Raw genomic sequence first — 21,050 nt, 5'->3', positions numbered from 1 at the left:
ATTCTCCCTGAGAGGAGATGCACGTAGATAAACATAAATAATAATGAAATGCCTAGCGTCAGCCTTAAAACAGAAGTGTAAAACACAGAGCAACCTATCAAAGATACACCGTGCACAAAAAACTAACACAATACTGGCATTGGAGATCCCCCACCCCTGGCCCCCGCACCCCTCCCCCCCACACCCCACTTCCCAAAAACAAACAAAGATAGCTGCTAACAAACAAAGCAGCAAGCTCAGTTTTTGTAAACTGTGTCGGAGCAGAAGATGGTGTGGTTAGCGGGAGGAAGATTGGTTAGGTGGAGAATGGAAGAATTTCACCTAACCAATCTTTTCCACCTAACCAATCTTCCTGCCGCTAACCACACCATCTTCTGCTCCGACACAGTTTACAAAAACTAAGAATTAAATATATAAATAAAACATTTCCCCACTCCAATACTGAAATCTCTCAATAGGAGAAAAACACAAAACAACCCCCTCCCCCCACGTCACATTGTAACTCTAAAAACAAACATGTAAATCACACGTAACTAGAAACAGAGAAAAATAATAATAGAAAAATATTAACAACAACTAAACGTGTTTAACACAATACTCTTACCAGGAAAAACGTAAACATGGCTAGATTTAAAGTTAAAAAGGGTACTTTCCTGGGAATTGTAGTATTAAAAAAATAAAACTATAGTGCACTACGTAGTTTTCGCCAGACTGTCTATGTGTTTCTGCGCCTCTTCTACCGAGCGAAGCCACTTCTTCTGTCCGGTAGAGAGAGTTATCCGGAGCCATGCTGGATACAGGAGAGAAGGCCGGAGTCCACGGTTGTATAACCCAGTCATAACGTCTCTATATTCGCCTCGCTGGCTTAAAACTTCGGGAGCGTAATCTTCCACGATACGAACCTGCAGACCGCGGTATTCCAGCTTCCCTCCCCGCCGTGCTTCTCAAACCAGAAGGTCTTTAACCTGGTACACGGAGAATGACCGGCCGAGGTCTCTGACCTGAAGCGGGTTTGGATGTAGGTATGCGGTGGGCTCTGTCAATCTCAGATGGGGATGGAAGCGTTTCACTCCCAAACACCTCGCACAAAAATTTAGTTAAGTTAAGCCTTTATTCGTCACACATACATTACTGCACAGTGAAATTCTTTATTCTTCACATATCCCAGCTTCTTGTTAGTAGGCAGGGATCAGAGCGCAGGGTCAGCCATTTTTACGGCGCCCCTGGAGCAGACAGGGTTAAGGGCCCACAGCGGCAACCTGGTGGAGCTGGGGCTCGAACCGCAGATCTTCCGATCCGTAACGCAGAGCCTTAATACACTGAGCCACCACTGCCCAATTTCGAGAAGAACTCGGTAGGGAGTTCACTTTCAGTACCCTCCGGAAGACCCAGGACAAGCAGGTTTTGTCTCCTGCTCCGGCCTTCTAGGTCTACGACTTTGGCCGTTAACTTAGTGTTACTTTCCCGAAGTCCGGAGCAGATGTTCTCCAACTCGCTCACCCGCTGGCTCAGGTCATCTGTAGCGAGTTCTAGTGAAGGTAAGCGCTGTCCATGGTCCTCTACTTGGGCCTAAATTTGGTCTAGCTTACTTTCCAGTAAACTAAACGATGATTTAAATTCAGCCGCTAACGCTTCACCGTGTTTGTCTAACAGCGCTGAGATAGTCTCGACTGTTATGGCGGTCGCAGTGTCGTCTTTTTTCCCGCTTTTAACACTCCTGGTAGCCATTATAGATGAAAAGTAAATAACCGTGGGGTAGAGTATGAAGTTATTGTAAACTAAAGATTTAATTCAACATTTAAAGACGAGTAAGGGTAGACATGTAACTAACTTACACGTCTACTCCATGTGGCTGCTAACCAGAAGTCCCTCGTCTTATTTGGACACATGTCCAACTATGACGATGCCTTAAACTTATGCCTTATTTAGTGACATCAGTGTCTGAGGCTTTTTAAAGGGCTTAACGTCCTCAAAAGGCACACATGTTTGCTGTGCTCCCTTTTGAGGATGTTAAAACACCTAAAATCTCGCAGACACTGATATAACCCAGGTGTCAATGGCATTGGTGTTTAGGCACGCTCATTGTTGCTTGCAACTATATTTCTTCTTTTTATTTTAAAAGGCCGCAGTGCCAACTTCTTGTCTTTCACCTTCAGAGAGAGCTTCTTAGTCAGTACCAGACCTGGGTATCTACATGGGTAGACATACGGTCTACCCATGTTCCCATACAAGCCATCAACAACTACAAGAAATCATCACCTGCCTGTGACAGTGATGGCTCCCCTCCAGATAAACAGCTTCTGCCTTCAGTTCGACATGCAGAATGACCTGTCGGTGAGGAAGACCTATCCTTCTCACAACGACTGTGCTGTGTCTCACCACAGCTGATGTGAGGGAAAACTCTGTGCAGAGCAGTGTTCATTTTGTTAGCTATTTTTAATTGTAGTCTTAGTTCCGAGATAAATGTCCCTGATAGTTTTTATCATATTTAGTCAATCTTATCCTATTTGTATTTAGTTTGAGTCGACTAAAACTCTGGATATTTTAGTCTACTTTTAGTCAATAAAAATATAACATTTTAGCCATGAGATTATTATTAATTAACTCTACAGTTTAATCTGGCCAAAACCCATTTTTTAAGTTTTTTTTACACAATAATTATCTTAACATTTTAAAATGTATCTTTTCATTTGATCTTCTTCTTTGTCTTTCGGCTGTTCCCTTTCAGGGGTCGCCACAGCGAACCATCTGCTTCCATCAACCCTATCCTCTGCATCCTCTTCTCTCACACCAACTTACCTCATGTCCTCACTCACTGCATCCATAAATCTCCTCTTTGGTCTTCCTCTAGACCTCCTGCCTGGCAGATCAAACCTCAGCATCCTTCAACCGATATATTCACCATCTCTCCTCTGAACATGTCCAAAACACTTCAATCTGGCCTCTCTGACTTTATCTCCAAAACACCTAACATGGGTTGTCCCTCTAATGAACTCATTCTTGATCCTATCCATCCTTGTCTCTCCCAAGGAGAACCTCAACAACTTCAGCTCTGCTACCTCCAACTCTGCCTAATGGTCTTTTCTTATCTTATCTTTTCATCTGATGTTTTCAGCTAATTATATTTCTTTTTTAACCATCACAACAACTGCTGCATATGTCCATATATTTTTAAATACTTAAAAACAATAGGAGCAGTATGCACAGTGTTTTGAACCTTTTTTTTTAAATGAACTTATACACTTGGACTGTTGTACATATGAATACTGCTGTAATGACGAAGACTTAAAGATGACTGATCACTGCACTGCACTACTCCTGAAACGTCATGCGCCATGACTCGGGAAACACTACTGCATGTGTCATAAGGAATGAACCCCGTATCCCAGCGGATTTGGACGAAAATTAAATGTTGACAAAACCCACACACACACACTTAGTGTAGATGTATACTTTACTTGTTATTTGTAAATATTTATTTGATCTTTACTATTTTACGTTTACTGTTTCTCCTCCCACTACCTCAACTCATTACCTCATTACATCATCGCCACGAAGTAGGTTACATTGAGAGCACATGGAGTCATGATAAATTACAACTATGTCATGGAGTCATGATAAATGACAACTATAACATTATTTTTTACATTGTTGCGCTTTTATCTGTATGTCAACACATATTGAACTGAATTTAACAGAATGTCAAAACATAATTTGAAAATCAGATTTTCTTTTAATGATTTATTATGAACACGTAGAAACTTCATGTAATGGAAACTTCTTAATTTTGGAATGCCTGACCGGGGTCGTTTAATGATGTTTTGTAAACAATCACTTGTGTAAACCTAATTTACTGTCTGCCAAAAAGTATTTTTCAGATCACATTTTACTTACAAGTGTTGCAAGATCTCCGTGGTTCTGAGCTTGAACAACGCATAGAACCCGCCTGATTTGAGCGTCAGCTGCACAAGAGCAAAATAAAAAAAAGCTCAAAAGGATTAAGGATTGTATTTTTCAAACATTAAAAAAACATGTCAAAACAAATTGAAACAAACAATAATAAAAATGACATTAAGGGTTTTAAGTTCCGAGAAAATAAAAGATGACTGTTAAAATAACCCCTTTTATTTCTTTACTTACTCACATCACAAATAATGTTCATTTATTGTATTTTAAACAATATCTTTTAAAACGAAAATCTACTTGAGGATGGGAGAATACGAAACATTATACATAAACATTGTACATTGATTTAGCATCAGCAGCTTTATTTCAGCTTCAAAAGCCTAAAAGTCAAAGGAATGATAATTTCCAACACATTCATGCAATCTGACATACATAATGAAAAACATATTTTTTGTAATTGTTTTTCACATTTTGACCATGAAAAAGGAATATAAACTCATTTTGTATGTCTTATATGGCAATACAGTAGTAGTGTCAGAGAACCACTTTCCTGAGCTCCTACAGCGCTAAGAACACAGCAAACGCATTATCTCAGCTCGTGGGACATATAAGTCAAAGTCATCATAATTTTTAACACATTCATGCAATCTGACATACATAATGAAAAACATCTTTTTTGTAATTGTTTTTCACATTTTGACCATGAAAAAGGAATATAAACTCATTTTGTATGTCTTATGTATACGACAATACATTAGTAGTGTCTTATGTATATGACAATACATTAGTAGTGTCAGAAAACCGCTTTCCTGAGCTCCTATAGCGTTAAGAACACAGCAAACGCATTATCTCAGCTCCTGGAACATTAAACCCAAAGGAATGATAATTTCCAACACATTTATGCAATCTGACATGCATAATGAAAAACATATTTTTTGTAATTGCTTTTCACATTTTGACCATGAAAAAGGAATATAAACTCATTTTGTATGTCTTATATGGCAATACAGTAGTAGTGTCAGAGAACCGCTTTCCTGAGCTCCTACAGCGCTAAGAACACAGCAAACGCATTATCTCAGCTCCTGGGACGTAAAAGTCAAATTAATCTTAATTTCCAACACATTCATGCAATCTGACATACATGTTGAAAAACATCTTTTTTGTTAGTGTTTTTCACATTTTGACCATGAAAAAGGAATATAAACTCATTTTGTATGTCTTATGTATACAACAATACATTAGTAGTGTCTTATGTATATGACAATACATTAGTAGTGTCAGAAAACCGCTTTCCTAAACTCCTATAGCGTTAAGAATACAGCAAACGCATTATCTCAGCTCCTGGAACATTAAACCCAAATTAATCATAATTTCCAACATATTCATGCAATCTGACATACATGTTGAAAAACATCTTTTTTTTGTAATTGTTTTTTACATTTTGACCATGGAAAAGGAATATAAACTCATTTTGTATTTCTTATGGATTATTATATGACAATACATTAGCAGTGTCAGAAAACCGCTTTCCTGAGCTCCTATAGCGTTAAGAACACAGCAAACGCATTATCTCAGCTCCTGGAACATTAGACCCAAAGGAATCATAATTTCCAACACATTCATGCAATCTGACATACATAATGAAAAACATATTTTTTGTAATTGTTTTTCACATTTTGACCATGAAAAAGGAATATAAACTCATTTTGTATGTCTTATATGGCAATACAGTAGTAGTGACAGAGAACCGCTTTCCTGAGCTCCTACAGCGCTAAGAACACAGCAAACGCATTATCTCAGCTCCTAGAGCATTAGAGTCAAAGGAATCATAATTTCCAACACCTTCATGCACTCTGCCATACATGTTGAAAAACATCTTTTTTGTAATTGTTTTTCACATTTTGACCATAAAAAAGGAATATAAACTCATTTTGTATGTATTAGTATATGACAATACATTAGTAGTGTCAGAAAACCGCTTTCCTGAGCTCCTATAGCATTAAGAACACAGCAAACGCATTATCTCAGCTCCTGGAACATTAAACCCAAAGGAATCATAATTTCCAACACATTCATGCAATCTGACATACATAATGAAAAACATCTTTTTTGTTATTGTTTTTCAAATTTTGACCATGAAAAAGGAATATAAACTCATTTTGTATGTCTTAAATACATTAGTAGTGTCAGAAAACCGCTTTCCTGAGCTCCTACAGCGCTCAGAACACGGCAAACGCATTATCTCAGCTCCTGGAGCATTAAATTCAAAGGAATCATAATTTCCAACACATTCATGCAATCTGACATACATGTGGAAAAACATCTTTTTTGTTAGTGTTTTTCACATTTTGACCATGAAAAAGGAATATAAACTCATTTTGTATGTTTTATATGGCAATACAGTAGTAGTGTCAGAAAACCGCTTTCCTGAGCTCCTATAGCGTTAAGAACACAGCAAACGCATTATCTCAGCTCCTGGAACATTAAACCCAAAGGAATCATAATTTCCAACACATTCATGCAATCTGACATACATGTTGAAAAACATCTTTTTTGTTATTGTTTTTCACATTTTGACCATAAAAAAGGATTATGAACTAATTTTGTATGTTTTATATGACAATACATTAGTAGTGTCAGAAAACCGCTTTCCTGAGCTCCTACAGCCCTATGAACACGGCAAACGCATTATCTCAGCTCCAGGAGCATAAAGGTTAAAGGAATTATAATTTTCAAACAAGTTTTTTGTTATTGTTTTTTACATTTTGACCATGAAAAATGAATATAAACTTATTTTGTTTGTTATACCTGTTCATACATTAATTGTGTGAGAAAACCGCTTCCTTGAGCTTGTACACATTCATACACTCTGACATAAAGTCACATCTGGATCTTTTAAATCTAATTGAACTGGAAACTTTTGGCTGGTCATTGGCCTAAATAAACTGGCGGTCGGATATTTTAGGTCATTTGCTAAATCCTCATCAATGGACATTACATACACTACTCCTCGCACTGTAAAAAAAATAAAAATAATAATAATACATTTTACAGTAAGCAAACTGTTAATTTACAGTTTATTAGTGTAAACATAAAACACACTATATTTCTGTATTTTGTACAATTTACACTAGAATCCTGGCAGCACAGCCACCAGCAATTTACTGTAATTGTACAGCCAAGAATTTAATTTACAGCAATTTTCTCTGAAAATGAAATGCATAACTGATTATTCCAGATTAACTTTTAATTTCTCTGTTTATTAAACAAAGATATGATTTATAATAATCAATAAAAATGAAAAAATCTATAATATAAATCTTATTATATTAAAATTCCTAATTTTAAAATTAGCCTTAAATATAATTAAAAATGATTAACTACGTGATTAACTCAATAGTACCTGATCATCATAAATAATAGTATAATAATAAATATTTATAATAGATAAATATATATAATTATGTAGTTATAAATAACTATATAGTAAATAACTTTGAACATGCAATATTTGATCAATTCTCAGAAAAGTATATTCAAGATAACTTCTGGGATTTTGGGATGACGACACTGTTGTAATCAGCCCGTTTTTTATACCAAATATACACAAATATATTTTATACTCAAAAACAATCTGCTCCCTCACATTTTAAACATAAGCCACCAAAATTATCTCCGTTTGGAGATTATGGTTAACACTTACCATGAAATAATGAACACAATTTACATTCAAAAGGCAATTTAAAAAACACTGTAATAAGGCTTGACGAGAGCAAAATCCAATGAAAATATAAATGCTTGAGTTACTCACATGTCAGCACTGAAGTATGTTCTAAACACATTTTCACAAACTTGCTAAATATGAACATCATGCATTGCTTCTGGTAGTACAACCTTTATAAATAAAATATAGTCAAGAAAATAAAGAAAAAGGTTTAAATTACAGTTCAGTTTGTTGGTGCAGATGCCGATGTTCGCAGAGTTGAAGACGAAGGACTTCCTCGTGCGTCCTCTTTAAGAATAAAAGCTTTATAAATAAGTAATGATGTTTGCAGCAAGTTCACATATACTTGACTGAAAATTATCTTTTAAATTGCTGCTTCTAACACTTATGGTTAAGATAACACAAAACAAACTACTTCAAAAGATCAGTAATGGTATTTGATCAGATTTGCACTTATACACCCCAATCAGTTTCCAAAAGAATACTAAAATGTACCATTATTTAAAACATTAGCAAAATGGACAAGACTACAATGCATTGCCAAATACAGAAGACTACTGTTAAAAAGTGCAAAATATTTCCCTGAATACATTGTGTTCTACAGGGTAGACCCTAAGTTCTCTTAGGGTCTGCACACGGGATATTGCTGCATAGCTCATTCACACATACACATATATATGTCAAACTCTATACACTTCTAAATGTTATGAAACTGAATCATTTCAAATTACCATTTTCCTTACTCAACAGGAGGTCGGATATTTTGGGACAATTGAAAAATCATCACGCAATACACAGACACACACAAACACTACAGACACACTCTACAAACGAGCACATGCTACACACACTACACACACTACACTCTATATACACTATATACACACACACACACACACACACACACACAAACAAGTGGTTGGGCATTGTTGCTTGTAACTATTTTTCTTCTTTTAATTTTAAAAGGCCACAGGGATGACCTCTTGGCTTCAACCTTCAGATTATGGTCCTTAGGGAACTCCTAGACCCACTGTTCTGGTTGAGGCTCTGGGCCCTTAGGGATTGCTCTGAGAACATGGCTCTGAGAACACCATACCCGAATTGGCTGCAGGGAGCTGATTTATCACGCAATCCTAGGATCTTAGTGGTGGGGAGAGGGACAGTTTTTGGCTCCACCTCCTTGAGAATAGCTCCTATAAGTCCATCTGTATGTAAGACACAGGGGTAGAATATTGTGATTGGTTCAGATAGCTTAGACCCTGCCTACAGTATCTGCTCGAGAAGCTGGCACATGTAACCCACGCATTTTAACAAACATACTACTATGGAGCGCTCACCAGCTAGCACATCATACAGTGGTTCGGCCTTATCCATGTATTTTTTCATTTCTGTGCCACAAGGGTGGCTCCTAGCAAAAGTTGCTGCAGACAGCAGCGATAAGCTGAGCTGAGCAGTTCCAGGAATACAGACACATTGTAAACACACACACACACACACACACACACACATAAACACACACACACATAAACACACACTACACAAGCATATCATATACCCACACGTCTCACACACATCACATATCCTACACAAAAGTCCCCTCTTCAAACACCTGCGCCATTACAGTCACCACCAAACCCGTCCCACATTGAGTGACAGATAGCAATGGCGCACCTGAAAGACACATCCAGACATGACCATGCATGTCATATTTGTTCATGAGGTCTTAGTGTGCTGAACAGGCACACAGGTTGTGAGGTGCGCAAAAGTGGTGATGACGCCATTGCCCTTGCAGTGTGACACTTTTGCACACCTCAAAACCTGTGTGGCTGTTCAGGACGCTAAGACCTCTTAAACAGGCACACAGGTTGTGATGTGTGCATAAGTGGCAATGGCTCAAGTGCTTGGGCCTGCTTGTCATTGCTTGTGACTATTTTTCTTCTTTTTTTTTAAAGGCTGCAGGGCCAACTTCTTAGTTTTTAATCTTTAAAGATGTCCTTGGTGGACTACCAGACCAGGGTATAGTATGTGCCTCTCTGGGACCCATTAGTGTTCCTCACCTGGCCGCGCATGTGGGATCCCCATCGTGATGTTGCTGGCACTGGACCTGCCAATGTTTTGCAACAGGACTGTCTTGAACGAGCTTGAGGAGGTGTTTATCGATCGGAGAGTGACCGGTGGTATGCAGCAGAAATTAAATCTTCATTGTATCTTCAATGGCCCGATGTACTTTCTGGGCTTCAATGTTCAGTGGGTGGTTCTTGGAGAATTCCTTGACCCACTGTTCTGGGTAAGACTTTGGCCTATGGGGGCTTGCTCTGAGAACATGGGTGGACGGTAGCCAAATTGGCTGCAGGGAGCAGATTGATCTTGCAATCCTAGGATCTTTGTGGTGGGAAGGAAATAGAAATTTTTGTAAGTCCCTCTGGATAAGAGCGTCTGCCAAATGCCTAAATGTAAATGTAAATGTAAGGGGGCCAGTTTTTGGCCTTACCTCTTTAAGAATACCTCCTATAAAGTCCACGTGTTTGTGAAACACTGCGGAAGGAGGTGGTTCAGATGGATCAGCCCCAATGACTCTATCTGCTCGACAAGATATTCTGGGTGACAAGATGTTCTGCGGCTTACTATGGAACACTTACCACCTAGCACATCATACAGCATTTCGGACTTATCCGTGTGCTTTTCATTTCTGTGTCACATGGGTGTCTCTTAGCAAAGGTTGCAAAAGGCAACCAGCAGCGATAAGCTGAGCCGGTGAGTTCCAGGAATACACACACATCCTACACACACACACACACACACACACACACAAACAGAATCATTACACATCCATATTACACACATATAAATACAGACACTCACACACGCACACACACAGACTACACATACATATCCTGCTCAAACAATGACCTGCTCAAGCACCTGTGGCATTACAGGCGCCACCAAAACTGGTCCACATTAAGCGACAACTAGCAATAGTGCACCCCACAGACACATAAAGCCATAATGATGATGGCTTAAACTTATGTCATATTTATTGAAGATTTCTTAGCCAGAGTGCTGCACAGGACTGGCTTGAACAAGCTTGAGGAGATGTTTATCTTCATCGACCAGAGAGTAACGGGCGGTACACAACCAAAATCAAATCCAATGTACCGATGTACCCTCTTGCCTTCAACCTTAAGCAGGTGGGTATTGGGAAACTCCTAGACCCACAGTTCTGGGTGAGGCTCTCGGCCCTCTGGTCTTGCTTTGAGAACATGGGTAGATGGTATCCAAATTGGCTGCAGGGAGCAGACTTTTTTGGCCCTACATCCTTGAGAATACCTCCTATAAGTCCACCTGTTTGTGAAACACTGGGGAATATATATAATATATGAAAAAAGCGAAGGAAGGCCCCCCACACCTGCTGAAATTTAATGTATAATGAGTAATGAATCTTTTCCAGGGACAAACAGGACATAATATCTCTGAGCCACTGGGCGTGAGTGGGTGACGTGGCATCCTTCCACTTGAATAAAATAGAACGCCTAGCCAGGTGTGTCGCAAAAGATAACAGACGCTGTTTAGCTGGAGTTAGACGCTTATCTTCCTCTCCAGTGATACCAAAAAGAGCAATCAGAGGGTCTGGTTCAAGGTTGCATTTTAATATGTACGACAAGGTTTTGAAAAAATTCCCTCCAAAATTTTTCCAAATTCAGGCATGTCCAGTACATATGAATAAGAGAAGCCTCTCCACTTTTACATTTACACAAAGGGGCATAACTCAAACCCATCAATCCACCATAAATAGTGGATTTACGCAACCTTTACGCAACGGGGACAAACAAAGGAGGTTATCTAGAATATTTACATCAGGAGCTTCAGGGAAATTTGGTATTAAAGAGCAAATGAAGTGTCTGACTTGCAGGTATCTGAAAAAAATGAGAATTGGGTAGGTTAAACCTTTCAGAAAGCTGTGCAAATGATGCAACCTATGGTTAACAAACAGATCTTTGCAAAGCTTGATACCCTTACTGTACCATTCCTGAATCACTGAATCATGTAAAGAAGGTTGCAAGAGATGGTTAGAGATGATTGGACTTGACAGAGAGAAACCCAGAAGACCGCTGTGCTTTCTGAACTGAGCCCATACTCTCAAGGTATGCCTAATAACTGATTTATTGATAGATTTAATTGAGGGGATGGGGAGTGCAAATCCAAGGAGTGCAGAGACAGAGAGATTTTTGACAGACTTTATCTCCATTTCCACCCAGGCGGGCCGATTAGGCTGGTTATGAAAATATGCCCAAAAGATGACAGATCAAATGTTTGCTGCCAAGTAGTAAAAACAAAAATTAGGCAGAGCCATGCCACCGTTTCTCTTTTAGATCTTTGAAGTAAGGACTTATTCAATTGTGAATGTTTACCTTTCCAAAGGTAAGAAGATATAATTGAGTCTAAAGCACCAAAGTAAGATTTGGGAATAAAAACAGGTACAGACTGGAAAAGATATAAAAACTTAGGAAGAATACTCATTTTAATGGCATTAATGCATCCCACCAGGAGCATGGACAGTGATGACCATTGTCCTAAGTGCTTTTTTGTTTGATTCAACAACCTAATGAAATTTTCTTTAAAAAGGTGTTTATGTTTCCTTGTGATGGCAATACCGAGGTAGGTAAACTGATTTTTCACTATATTGAAAAGAAAATTGTGCATACCATTTGTTAGTGCTATATTATTTAGCAGAAAGCATTCACTTTTGTGCAAATTCAGCTTATATCCTGAAAAATAGCTAAATTCACTGAGCAATGACAGCACAGGTGGCAGGGAGGAGATTGGATTTGATATAAAAAGTAGAAGGTCATCTGCATAAAGGGAAACTTTATGTTCTTCTCCCTGTAAATATGTATTGCATGAATGTGTCCATGATTGTCCAGTCAGCGTCAATGTTTAAAAGACATTAACTCCTGTGTGGTGTGATGTGATTGAGAGACCTTATCACCTGCGGGAAGAAGCTTCTCCTCAGTCTCTCTCTGTTGGCCTACAGGGAGCGGAATCGCTTCCCAGACCGCAACAGAGAAAACAGTCCATTGTTGGGATGGCTGAGGTCCTTCACAATCTTCCTGGCCTTGGTCCAGCACCGCTTGCTGTAGATCAAGTGCAGGTCAGGGAGCTCGGTGCGGATGATGCGCTCAGCTGATCGCACCACCCTCTGTAGAGCTCGTCTGTCCTGCATGGTGCTGTTTCCAAACCAGATCGTAATGTTTCCCGTCAGGATGCTCTCTATGGTACAGGAGTAGAAATTCCTGAGCACCTTAGAGGGCAGTCTAAAGTCTCTCAAGCGTCTGAGGTGGTAGAGACGCTGCCGGGCCTTTTTTACCACGGTGTTGATGTGACAGGACCATGACAGGTCCTGCGTGATGTGTACACCGAGGTATCGGAAGCTGTCCACTCTCTCCACTGGGTTCTCATTGATGATGGGGGTCTGGTAGTTCCGCTCCTGCTTTGTACTAAAGTCCACTATCAGCTCCTGAACGTCAGCAAGACAAAGGAGCTGACAGATTTACAATCTCCTCTAGGTAGGCCAACTCATCATTGTTGGTGATCAGGCCCACCACGACAGTGTCGTCAGCAAACTTGATGATGTCGGTGGAGTTGGTAGTGGCCACGCAGTCGTGGGTGTACAAAGAGTACAGCAGGGGGCTCAGAACACAACCCTGGGGGGCTCCAGTGCTGAGAGTGAGCATTTGTCAGAACTGAGGCAATAGGGCTTGAATATAATAAAAAGAAAAGATTCAGATAGAACCAAAGCTAGTTGTGGTGCAAGGTATGAGGAGAATGATTTAAAAAACTCTGCAGGAAACCCATCAGGACCCGGGGACTTGCCAGATTGCAATGATAAAATAGCTGAAATGATTTCCTCTTGTGATATGGGCCCTTCTAATCTTCATCTAGAATCAGGGGACAGTGTTGGGATATCTAGTTGAGTCAAGAAATTCTCAACTGAACTATGGTCCCCTGGGAACTCAGAAGTATATAATCGAGAATACAAATTCCTGAATACCAAAGCTGCAAAGATAGGACTGAAGTAGCGTGGCGGATTTACTCAGACGTATAGGATTGGAAGATGACCTGTCAAGTGATGGATCTAAACAGCAGTTAAAGTCTCCCCCTAATATGAGAGAGTATGAGCTCAGATCTGGTAGAGCAGAGAAAAAATGTTCAAAGAAGGAGACATCATCATAATTAGGGCATATAAATTAGCCAACACTACATTAGTATTAAATAACTTTCCTGAAACAATAATATAACGACCATGTATATCCGCAATAACATTATGATGCTCAAAAGAGATAATTGGACTAATGAGAATTGAGACACCTCAGCTTTGGCCTGAAAGGTTGAGTGGTAGTGCTGCCCTCCCCAACGCGACATAAGGCGAGAATTATCAGAACTGCGAATGTGAGTTTCTTATAAAAATGCGATTGCAGTGTTAAGTTGTTTAAGGTGTGAGAGCACCTTCCTTCTCTTGACCGGATGGTTTAAACATCCTTAAACAGCCTTTAAAATTTAAAGGACTATTCATTCTCCCTGAGAGGAGATGCACGTAGATAAACATAAATAATAATGAAATGCCTAGCGTCAGCCTTAAAACAGAAGTGTAAAACACAGAGCAACCTATCAAAGATACACCGTGCACAAAAAACTAACACAATACTGGCATTGGAGATCCCCCACCCCTGGCCCCCGCACCCCTCCCCCCCACACCCCACTGCCCAAAAACAAACAAAGATAGCTGCTAACAAACAAAGCAGCAAGCTCAGTTTTTGTAAACTGTGTCGGAGCAGAAGATGGTGTGGTTAGCGGGAGGAAGATTGGTTAGGTGGAGAATGGAAGAATTTCACCTAACCAATCTTTTCCACCTAACCAATCTTCCTGCCGCTAACCACACCATCTTCTGCTCCGACACAGTTTACAAAAACTAAGAATTAAATATATAAATAAAACATTTCCCCACTCCAATACTGAAATCTCTCAATAGGAGAAAAACACAAAACAACCCCCTCCCCCCACGTCACATTGTAACTCTAAAAACAAACATGTAAATCACACGTAACTAGAAACAAAGAAAAATAATAATAGAAAAATATTAACAACAACTAAACGTGTTTAACACAATACTCTTAGAGAGAGTTATCCGGAGCCATGCTGGATACAGGAGAGAAGGCCGGAGTCCACGGTTGTATAACTCAGTCATAACGTCTCTATATTCGCCTCGCTGGCTTAAAACTTCGGGAGCGTAATCTTCCACGATACGAACCTGCTGACCGCGGTATTCCAGCTTCCCTCCCCGCCGTGCTTCTCAAACCAGAAGGTCTTTAACCTGGTACACGGAGAATGACCGGCCGAGGTCTCTGACCTGAAGCGGGTTTGGATGTAGGTATGCGGTGGGCTCTGTCAATCTCAGATGGGGATGGAAGCGTTTCACTCCCAAACACCTCGCACAAAAATTTAGTTAAGTTAAGCCTTTATTCGTCACACATACATTACTGCACAGTGAAATTCTATATTCTTCACATATCCCAGCTTCTTGTTAGTAGGCAGGGATCAGAGCGCAGGGTCAGCCATTTTTACGGCACCCCTGGAGCAGACAGGGTTAAGGGCCCACAGCGGCAACCTGGTGGAGCTGGGGCTCGAACCGCAGATCTTCCGATCCGTAACTCAGAGCCTTAATACACTGAGCCACCACTGCCCAATTTCGAGAAGAACTCGGTAGGGAGTTCACTTTCAGTACCCTCCGGAAGACCCAGGACAAGCAGGTTTTGTCTCCTGCTCCGGCCTTCTAGGTCTACGACTTTGGCCGTTAACTTAGTGTTACTTTCCCGAAGTCCGGAGCAGATGTTCTCCAACTCGCTCACCCGCTGGCTCAGGTCATCTGTAGCGAGTTCTAGTGAAGGTAAGCGCTGTCCATGGTCCTCTACTTGGGCCTAAATTTGGTCTAGCTTACTTTCCAGTAAACTAAACGATGATTTAAATTCAGCCGCTAACGCTTCACCGTGTTTGTCTAACAGCGCTGAGATAGTCTCGACTGTTATGGCGGTCGCAGTGTCGTCTTTTTTCCCGCTTTTAACACTCCTGGTAGCCATTATAGATGAAAAGTAAATAACCGTGGGGTAGAGTATGAAGTTATTGTAAACTAAAGATTTAATTCAACATTTAAAGACGAGTAAGGGTAGACATGTAACTAACTTACACGTCTACTCCATGTGGCTGCTAACCAGAAGTCCCTCGTCTTATTTGGACACATGTCCAACTATGACGATGCCTTAAACTTATGCCTTATTTAGTGACATCAGTGTCTGAGGCTTTTTAAAGGGCTTAACGTCCTCAAAAGGCACACATGTTTGCTGTGCTCCCTTTTGAGGATGTTAAAACACCTAAAATCTCGCAGACACTGATATAACCCAGGTGTCAATGGCATTGGTGTTTAGGCACGCTCATTGTTGCTTGCAACTATATTTCTTCTTTTTATTTTAAAAGGCCGCAGTGCCAACTTCTTGTCTTTCACCTTCAGAGAGAGCTTCTTAGTCAGTACCAGACCTGGGTATCTACATGGGTAGACATACGGTCTACCCATGTTCCCATACAAGCCATCAACAACTACAAGAAATCATCACCTGCCTGTGACAGTGATGGCTCCCCTCCAGATAAACAGCTTCTGCCTTCAGTTCGACTTGCAGAATGACCTGTCGGTGAGGAAGACCTATCCTTCTCACAACGACTGTTCTGTGTCTCACCACAGCTGATGTGAGGGAAAACTCTGTGCAGAGCAGTGTTCATTTTGTCAGCTATTTTTAATTGTAGTCTTAGTTCCGAGATAAATGTCCCTGATAGTTTTTATCATATTTAGTCAATCTTATCCTATTTGTATTTAGTTTGAGTCGACTAAAACTCTGGATATTTTAGTCTACTTTTAGTCAATAAAAATATAACATTTTAGCCATGAGATTATTATTAATTAACTCTACAGTTTAATCTGGCCAAAACCCATTTTTTTTTTTTTTTTTTACACAATAATTATCTTAACATTTTAAAATGTATCTTTTCATCTGATCTTCTTCTTTGTCTTTCGGCTGTTCCCTTTCAGGGGTCGCCACAGAGAACCATCTGCTTCCATCAACCCTATCCTCTGCATCCTCTTCTCTCACACCAACTTACCTCATGTCCTCACTCACTGCATCCATAAATCTCCTCTTTGGTCTTCCTCTAGACCTCCTGCCTGGCAGATCAAACCTCAGCATCCTTCAACCGATATATTCACCATCTCTCCTCTGAACATGTCCAAAAACACTTCAATCTGGCCTCTCTGACTTTATCTCCAAAACACCTAACATGGGTTGTCCCTCAAATGAACTCATTCTTGATCCTATCCATCCTTGTCTCTCCCAAGGAGAACCTCAACAACTTCAGCTCTGCTACCTCCAACTCTGCCTAATGGTCTTTTCTTATCTTATCTTTTCATCTGATGTTTTCAGCTAATTATATTTCTTTTTTAACCATCACAACAACTGCTGCATATGTCCATATATTTTTAAATACTTAAAAACAATAGGAGCAGTATGCACAGTGTTTTGAACCTTTTTTTTTAAATGAACTTATACACTTGGACTGTTGTACATATGAATACTGCTGTAATGACGAAGACTTAAAGATGACTGATCACTGCACTGCACTACTCCTGAAACGTCATGCGCCATGACTCGGGAAACACTACTGCATGTGTCATAATGAATGAACCCCGTATCCCAGCGGATTTGGACGAAAATTAAATGTTGACAAAACCCACACACACACTTAGTGTAGATGTATCCTTTACTTGTTATTTGTAAATATTTATTTGATCTTTACTATTTTACGTTTACTGTTTCTCCTCCCACTACCTCAACTCATTACCTCATTACATCATCGCCACGAAGTAGGTTACATTGAGAGCACATGGAGTCATGATAAATTACAACTATGTCATGGAGTCATGATAAATGACAACTATAACATTATTTTTTACATTGTTGCGCTTTTATCTGTATGTCAACACATATTGAACTGAATTTAACAGAATGTCAAAACATAATTTGAAAATCAGATTTTCTTTTAATGATTTATTATGAACACGTAGAAACCTCATGTAATGGAAACTTCTTAATTTTGGAATACCTGACCGGGGTCGTTTAATGATGTTTTGTAAACAATCACTTGTGTAAACCTAATTTACTGTCTGTCAAAAGGTATTTTTCAGATCACATTTTACTTACAAGTGTTGCAAGATCTCCGTGGTTCTGAGCTTGAACAACGCATAGAACCCGCCTGCTTTGAGCGTCAGCTGCACAAGAGCCAAATAAAAAAAAGCTCAAAAGGATTAAGGATTGTATTTTTCAAACATTAAAAAAACATGTCAAAACAAATTGAAACAAACAATAATAAAAATGACATTAAGGGTTTTAAGTTCCAAGAAAATAAAAGATGACTGTTAAAATAACCCCTTTTATTTCTTTACTTACTCACATCACAAATAATGTTCATTTATTGTATTTTAAACAATATCTTTTAAAACGAAAATCTACTTGAGGATGGGAGAATACGAAACATTATACATAAACATTGTACATTGATTTAGCATCAGCAGCTTTATTTCAGCTTCAAAAGCCTAAAAGTCAAAGGAATGATAATTTCCAACACATTCATGCAATCTGACATACATAATGAAAAACATCTTTTTTGTAATTGTTTTTTTACATTTTGACCATGAAAAGGAAATACAAACTCATTTTGTATGACAATACATTAGTAGTGTCAGAAAACCGCTTTCCTGAGCTCCTATAGCGTTAAGAACACAGCAAACGCATTATCTCAGCTCCTGGAAGAATAAACCCAAAGGAATCATAATTTCCAACACATTCATGCAATCTGACATACATAATGAAAAACATATTTTTTGTAATTGTTTTTCACATTTTGACCATGAAAAAGGAATATAAACTTATTTTGTATGTCTTATATCGCAATACAGTAGTAGTGTCAGAGAACCACTTTCCTGAGCTCCTACAGCGCTAAGAACACAGCAAACGCATTATCTCAGCTCGTGGGACATATAAGTCAAAGTCATCATAATTTTTAACACATTCATGCCATCTGACATACATAATGAAAAACATCTTTTTTGTAATTGTTTTTCACATTTTGACCATGAAAAAGGAATATAAACTAATTTTGTATGTCTTATGTATACGACAATACATTAGTAGTGTCTTATGTATATGACAATACATTAGTAGGAATATGAACTCATTTTGTACGTCTTTTATGGCAATACAGTAGTAGTGTCAGAAAACCGCTTTCCTGAGCTCGTATAGCGTTAAGAATACAGCAAACGCATTATCTCAGCTCCTGGAACATTAAACCCAAATTAATCATAATTTCCAACACATTCATGCAATCTGACATACATAATGAAAAACATATTTTTTGTAATTGTTTTTCACATTTTGACCATGAAAAAGGAATATAAAATCATTTTGTATGTCTTATATGGCAATACAGTAGTAGTGTCAGAGAACCACTTTCCTGAGCTCCTACAGCGCTAAGAACACAGCAAACGCATTATCTCAGCTCGTGGGACATATAAGTCAAAGTCATCATAATTTTTAACACATTCATGCAATCTGACATACATAATGAAAAACATCTTTTTTGTAATTGTTTTTCACATTTTGACCATGAAAAAGGAATATAAACTCATTTTGTATGTCTTATGTATACGACAATACATTAGTAGTGTCTTATGTATATGACAATACATTAGTAGTGTCAGAAAACCGCTTTCCTGAGCTCCTATAGCGTTAAGAACACAGCAAACGCATTATCTCAGCTCCTGGAACATTAAACCCAAAGGAATGATAATTTCCAACACATTTATGCAATCTGACATGCATAATGAAAAACATATTTTTTGTAATTGCTTTTCACATTTTGACCATGAAAAAGGAATATAAACTCATTTTGTATGTCTTATATGGCAATACAGTAGTAGTGTCAGAGAACCGCTTTCCTGAGCTCCTATAGCGTTAAGAACACAGCAAACGCATTATCTCAGCTCCTGGAAGAATCAACCCAAAGGAATCATAATTTCCAACACATTCATGCAATCTGACATACATAATGAAAAACATATTTTTTGTAATTGTTTTTCACATTTTGACCATGAAAAAGGAATATAAACTTATTTTGTATGTCTTATATCGCAATACAGTAGTAGTGTCAGAGAACCACTTTCCTGAGCTCCTACAGCGCTAAGAACACAGCAAACGCATTATCTCAGCTCGTGGGACATATAAGTCAAAGTCATCATAATTTTTAACACATTCATGCCATCTGACATACATAATGAAAAACATCTTTTTTGTAATTGTTTTTCACATTTTGACCATGAAAAAGGAATATAAACTAATTTTGTATGTCTTATGTATACGACAATACATTAGTAGTGTCTTATGTATATGACAATACATTAGTAGGAATATGAACTCATTTTGTACGTCTTTTATGGCAATACAGTAGTAGTGTCAGAAAACCGCTTTCCTGAGCTCGTATAGCGTTAAGAATACAGCAAACGCATTATCTCAGCTCCTGGAACATTAAACCCAAATTAATCATAATTTCCAACACATTCATGCAATCTGACATACATAATGAAAAACATATTTTTTGTAATTGTTTTTCACATTTTGACCATGAAAAAGGAATATAAAATCATTTTGTATGTCTTATATGGCAATACAGTAGTAGTGTCAGAGAACCACTTTCCTGAGCTCCTACAGCGCTAAGAACACAGCAAACGCATTATCTCAGCTCGTGGGACATATAAGTCAAAGTCATCATAATTTTTAACACATTCATGCAATCTGACATACATAATGAAAAACATCTTTTTTGTAATTGTTTTTCACATTTTGACCATGAAAAAGGAATATAAACTCATTTTGTATGTCTTATGTATACGACAATACATTAGTAGTGTCTTATGTATATGACAATACATTAGTAGTGTCAGAAAACCGCTTTCCTGAGCTCCTATAGCGTTAAGAACACAGCAAACGCATTATCTCAGCTCCTGGAACATTAAACCCAAAGGAATGATAATTTCCAACACATTTATGCAATCTGACATGCATAATGAAAAACATATTTTTTGTAATTGCTTTTCACATTTTGACCATGAAAAAGGAATATAAACTCATTTTGTATGTCTTATATGGCAATACAGTAGTAGTGTCAGAGAACCGCTTTCCTGAGCTCCTACAGCGCTAAGAACACAGCAAACGCATTATCTCAGCTCCTGGGACGTAAAAGTCAAATTAATCTTAATTTCCAACACATT

The sequence above is a fragment of the Clarias gariepinus genome, chromosome 3 (genome assembly GCF_024256425.1).
Source record: "Clarias gariepinus isolate MV-2021 ecotype Netherlands chromosome 3, CGAR_prim_01v2, whole genome shotgun sequence".
NCBI lineage: Eukaryota > Metazoa > Chordata > Actinopteri > Siluriformes > Clariidae > Clarias > Clarias gariepinus.
This window is presented reverse-complemented; position numbering follows the sequence as displayed.